General features: G+C 44.8%; 1 protein-coding gene across 1 annotated transcript in view; it reads right to left on the reverse strand.

Annotated features, from left to right (window-relative positions):
• RAB6B (RAB6B, member RAS oncogene family) overlaps positions 1-6,161 on the reverse strand; it is a 56,466-nt gene that overhangs the window by 41,024 nt on the left and 9,281 nt on the right. The gene's annotated exons all lie outside the window — the stretch shown is intronic.

Raw genomic sequence — 6,161 nt, forward strand, 5'->3', positions numbered from 1 at the left:
TCAGATTCAGGTGAGGCTAGTAAATTGCTAGATTGAGGTGTGTAGTCAATAATGAACTAATCAGCCAATAAAGCAGAAGCTCAGTGAGGACATGATGAAACCATTTTGGTGGATGCTTCACCTGACTTGAGAAAGTAGAATTCAGCTTCTTCTGTATAGAGCTGCATTCACCAAAAAGAATCAGGTTCACAGCTTAGGGGTGCTCTGAGAGTCAGCCTTACCCTTGGAGGCCCAAGTGACTTCTGTGGCAGAAAGCACCTTCCACCAGTTCAAGCTGGTGTGCCAACTGCAATCACACCTGGCCATGGTTACCCACACTCCAGTAACATCTCATTTAGACTGTTGTTACACAGTGTACATGGGGTTGCATTGAAACACTTGGAAAGTCCATACACAACAGAAAGGTCTAGCCGAATGGAACATACCCTGTTCCTGGCTTTGAAACAGGACTGGCTCCAAGTTTGCTTCAAAGTACAAGATGGTGCTCATTTTAACCTTTAAATCAGGATGGGGAGCCTGTGGTCCACATAATTTTGCTGGACCACAACTCCAATTACCCCTGACCATCGGCCAAGGGGTCTGGATCTAATGGAAGCTGCAGGCCTAACATCATCCAGAAGGCCATAGGTTCCCATCTCTGCCCTAAATGCTCGGCAAACATTTCTACTGTGGTTACTGCATAGGATGCAGCAGTGCAAGTGTGATGGGCTCTTATTCGGAGTCACTCGCAGTGGAAATATGCAAAAGACAGCAACTCATACCAGCTCAAGCCTCCTCTACTTTGTGATGGAGCTGTATTTTATTTCTTTATTATTTACTTATAGCTTACATTTATATCCCACCTTTTCCTCTAAATGCTTAAGAGGCAGAACCCTGCCACTCAATAGCAGGGACATTTATCCAGTTGTTGTTGTTGCTTTATTTAAAAGGTGGTGGTGGTGGGAGTTTAAAGTAGCAAGGCCACTCTCTCTCCCCTTTGTCAGCAGTTCTGCCCTTAGAACTGCCCTCAGAATCACAAAAAATAGAGAGGAAATAGAGAGGTTGAAATAGAGGAAAGACAGGCTCGGCTGAGGGGAAAGGGACGGGAAGGCAGTGCCTAGAAATATTTGTGTAGGATGGGCGCGGCAAAGGGTTGAATCATAACCAGACGACTGAGAAAATGGCAGATGACATGAGATAACAAGGGGAGGGATGGGGGAACAAAGAGAAGACAGAGTGCACCAGAGACAGGCAAAAGGGGAAAGTAGTGCTGTCAAACATCCTGATGTATAATTAAAAGCCATCCTGATCTCCCACTGAGTGGAAACTGCTTTCCCCCCTCCCATTAGCCATGCTTGGGCAGCTGGAGCCTACGTCATACTTAACGGGGGTCCCTGGGGAGGGGGGGGAGCATAGCGATAGTGACTACTGACAGCAGGACAGCCACCCAGACAAGAGTTGGCAAGGGAGTGGCAGCCAGATGGTGCCACCACCAAAGTCACACAGAATGGGTGATGCGGGGGGAGCTGGCATCCATACCTGAGGGGGGTGAACCACAGAGTGCCACCAGTGGCTGCTCTCTTTGTGGCGGGTTGCAGCTCATAATTCCGAAGCCCATACACCACGCACAACGAACTGGGCACTTTTCCACATCGAGCCAGCTGGTGTGCAGCCTCTTCAGCGGCGCTTCCGCTCCAGCACAGTGGGAGAGACCATCCAATTCGCTTTGTGTTTGCCGTTGGCCTTTTTTCATTATTAAAAAAAAAAAAAGGAAAGGAGAAAAGAATGTGGTCCTGACAGCAGGTACGCAAATACAGAGTGCTGCTCTTCACAGTTGCCAGGCAACAGACGGCAAAGTGAGCACGGCAGCCTAAGGGGTCAGGCGGAGCTAGCAGAACTCTAGGTGATGAGCTTCAGGCCACATCGTTGCTGCATGGACATAAACACCCAATTAACGTGGAAGCCAAGCCAGTGCCTGCCCACTAAGGAGGACACCCTTCCGACCTCTGACTGTGGTTGTTCCTATATGCAAGAGCGCCCCGGACTGGAGCTGTAAGCACACTTAACAGGGTGTAAAGGTAAAGGGACCCCTGACCATTGGGTCCAGTCGTGGCCAACTCTGGGGTTGCGGGGCTCATCTCGATTTATTGGCCGAGGGAGCCGGCGTACAGCTTCCGGGTCATGTGGCCAGCATGGCTAAGCCGCTTCTGGCGAACCAGAGCAGTGCATGGAAACGCCATTTACCTTCCTGCTGGAGTGGTACCTATTTATCTACTTGCACTTTGACATGCTTTCGAACTGCTAGGTTGGAAGCAGGGACCGAGCAATGGGAGCTCACCTTGTTGCGGGGATTCGAACCGCTGACCTTCTGATCAGCAAGCCCTAGGCTCAGTGGTTTAACCCACAGCGCCACCCGCGTCCCTTTAACAGGGTGTAAGCCCCTTTAAAAACAATGGAACTGACTCCCAAGCAAACATGCACAGCGGTCACTATTAGGCTGCATGCACCCTGTGCATTTAAAGCACATGGCATCCCCCAAAGAATCCTGGGAACTGTGCTTTACCCCTCAGAGCTACAACGCGCAGCATACAAATGTGTCAAGTTACATTTACCAGGATTCCTTGGGGGAGGGAAGTCGTGTGCTTTAAATATCTGGTATGTACACAGCCCGAGCCTGCCTCTTTCCTGAAACAGCTAAATACGGCTGTGACCCCAAAGTACAAAAAGCTCACACTGAAGAGTTGCGAAATTATAACAATTCTTCAGAAATTCTGTTGGACGGTTTGCAAGTCATATGGACACAGCAGAAAGCGACAGGAGCGAGTATTTCATAATCCAGCACGAAGCAAAGCTAAAGAACCCTCAATTTCTGTGGACTTGGATTGAATTCATGGATGTCCACGTTCTGTCATGAATTTAATTCTGTGTTCAGCTGCAGCCACAGCGCTTAAATGCATGACTTAAGCCATGTGATTAAACACAACTGGTTCACTTGCTGATTTAGGAGACGGATCCTTTCTACACCTACTGGAGTTTCATCGCATGAAATGGCGGGTGCCATTCTTCAGTACAATTCGTCAGTGAACGCAATGGGATCAAGGGGGTCAGGATGTAAACCATCATTGAGGGATATGGGTTAGATGCAATTCACTAAATGAGGTAAAGGTAAATGAACACAGAAGTCTTAAGACCACACCAATAGCTTCTCTGGCCCAGTATTCTGCCCCCTGCAGGGAAAATGTGCATGAGATCAAAGCAGTGAAGGAGCAGAAACAGAAGGATTGACTTGCTGAATCAGTCTAATGGTCCATCTCACCCACCCACTGCAATCAAGTGGATGTCTCCAAGAAGATACAAGCAGCCTTTGAAGAAAACAAACCTCCCTGTCCCCAGCATCTCATATTCAGAGATAGGTGCCCAAATGGTGGTTGGAAACAAGGGTTGGAAACCTCAGGCCTGAGGGTCAAGTGCAGCCCTCTAGGCCTCTGTAACTGACCTCTGGGACTTTCCTAGGACACACCCCTCAGTGGTGGTCCTCCACATCTTTTGCACTGTAATCATGTCTCTTCCTTGCCTGAAGAGGTACATGTGGATACTGTTTGGTGGGGCTGGAACTGTACCCTACAGTGCAAAGAGAAGAGTCATATTCATTGCTCCACTAGCCATTGACATATGGCCCTCAGAAGGCTCCCCAGTGGGGAATGTGGACCTTGGACTGAAAAAGGTTGCCCACTCCTGGTTTATACCCATCAAAGAGTGTCCCCTTGGATTTGCTTGATCCCTTTTCAAAGCCATCTAAGCCAGCAGCCGTTACCACCACCTTGCAGCAAATAATTCCTGGTTGATCAAATGCTGCATGAAGAAATATACCCGATTAGTGATTCTGAACCTGTTTCCGTTCAATGAAAGTGGATGACTCCAAGTTCTACTGTTTTGGGGGAAAACAAAACAAAAACCAAGTCCTCTCTGTTCGCTCTTTCTGCACCATTTGTTACATTTCCTCTCAAGTTTCTTTCTGAAAAAGGAAAGGCAACAGAAAAGAGCCCTGTCCTTTTAAGCTCTTCTTTGTAGAGATCATCATTTTACTTGCAGTTTTTAAAACCTTCTCCAGCTCCGTTTCTCCTTTTTGAAATGGAGTCACAAGAACAGAACACAGCACTGTAGATTTACAGGGAGACATAATATCGGTTTACAAGGGTATATAATAGTTACTGTTTTATTTTCAATTCCCCTTTCCCCCATGGATTTAGCATTGTAAAAATACGATACAAAGTGTAAAAAAAATACAAACTAATCCAAAAGTATTAGCAAAAATAATGCTCCTTTCCTATAAAGGGAACCTGTTGTGTAAGCTAACATTGAGAGAGAGAGAGAGAGAGAGAGAGACAGAGGGAGAGAGAAACACACATATCATGGGGCAGGGGAATAAAAATACTCCAAATTGCTCCAATTCCAGCTCCTATTGATTATAGTAAAGCTGCTATGTATTTTATGAATGTTGTGTTTTGTGTTGCTTAATGTAAAGTGGGATGATGAAAGAATTCTACATGCCCTTCTGCCATGATCTCATGCTCTTTAAGGCACATGGATAAGGCTGAATTCCAACCCCACTTACCTGAGGGTAAGCCCCATTGAAGCAAACAATTTACTTTCTAGTAGGCATGGGCTGCATTCACATGGTTGCTTACTCAATTTTCCCTGTTCATGTCCACATTATAGTTGAGCTTTTACGCAATGTAAAAGCCACTTCTGGAACTATAGTGGAATGCAGCGCATCTTTAACACTGAGGATTTTGATCTGGGGCTGCAAAGTTTACCCTCAAATCAAAGGGAAACTATTCCTGGGCATTACACAACCCCCCAATATGGGCATTAAGCAGAGAAGGATCTAAAACATTTGTTTTGCCCCTTGGCAAAAAACTATAAATTACTGATTGACCTAAGTAAAAGAGAGATTGTTGTCAGATAAAAGTGGAGAAGAGAACTGGGATTTACTATCCCAGAGTCAATATGGTTTAAGATTTGGTGTTTTGTGAAAGATTCTTCATTAAGTTTATCAATAAGGGAAGTTCAATGGAAACTGTTACCACACTGGTATTTAACACCCTGCCAGATTGAATAGAAAGTGTATGGAAACATGTTGTGCTGCTAAATGCACACACATTACACATGTTATGGGAATGTCAGCATACTTACAGATTTTGGGAGGGAACTGTGTGTCAAATATCAATGAGAGGGTGAACTCTGAGACTTTCCTCAGGGTTGATCTGGTTTAACTGGATTGAGGAAGATATTTGTGGAGAACAGACGTATTTAGTTAAGATCCCGTTGATAACAGCTACAATAATTTGGGCTCGCAGATGGAAAAACCCAGAAGCTCCATCCATATGGGAATGGATACTTGAAGTGCTTAGAGTTGGCAGAAGGGACACTTTGACAGATTGATCCATTATGAGAAATGGAAGGACCAATAATGTAAAGTTTGCTGGAAGGTGGTTGTGTTTTGTAAACTATTCAAACATGAATTATGGAAATAGCAGACTGGAAGGAACTTTATTTCTGTAAATTATAAATAAAAATGTTTTGAAAACAAAACCACTGTTGTTTGTTTACAAGATCTGGAAAGAAATCAGTTTGTTTTGCTTGTCCCAGCAATTCATTGGGAATTATATTTTCATATTTTGAGAGGGTTTTTAAACCTGCCCTTCAGTGCATATCACATAAAAAATCCACCCATAAACTAAACATTGTGTTATATAAAAACACCATGTGAAAACCACATTATAACCTCTAAGGGGAACAGTAAAAATCAAAGCACAGACATTAATCAACTGCAGACCGAAGTTAAAATGTCTTAAGAGCTCCACCCAAAAAACAACAAAAATGGTACTATTTCCTCATCTGTGGTGCCATAATAAAAAAGGCCCTGCCCCCGCTATCTGTGAATTTCTCGAATCTTACCAAGAGGCCAAAAAGCAAGGCCTCAATGGATGTATCCTGATCACCACATCAATAATTGATTCACAAGGTCAATATATCTTAAGGTCTTAGGATGCTCCCCTTACTATCTTGAAACCCAGTGTGTTTAGACTGTCAGGCTAGGGCCTGGAAGACTGGGATTTAATACACACTCAGCCATGAAGCCTACTGGGTGACTGTGAGCCTGTCTTCGCCTGGGTTGT

The sequence above is a fragment of the Podarcis tiliguerta genome (genome assembly GCF_965153285.1).
Source record: "Podarcis tiliguerta genome assembly, chromosome: 5".
Taxonomy (NCBI): domain Eukaryota; kingdom Metazoa; phylum Chordata; class Lepidosauria; order Squamata; family Lacertidae; genus Podarcis; species Podarcis tiliguerta.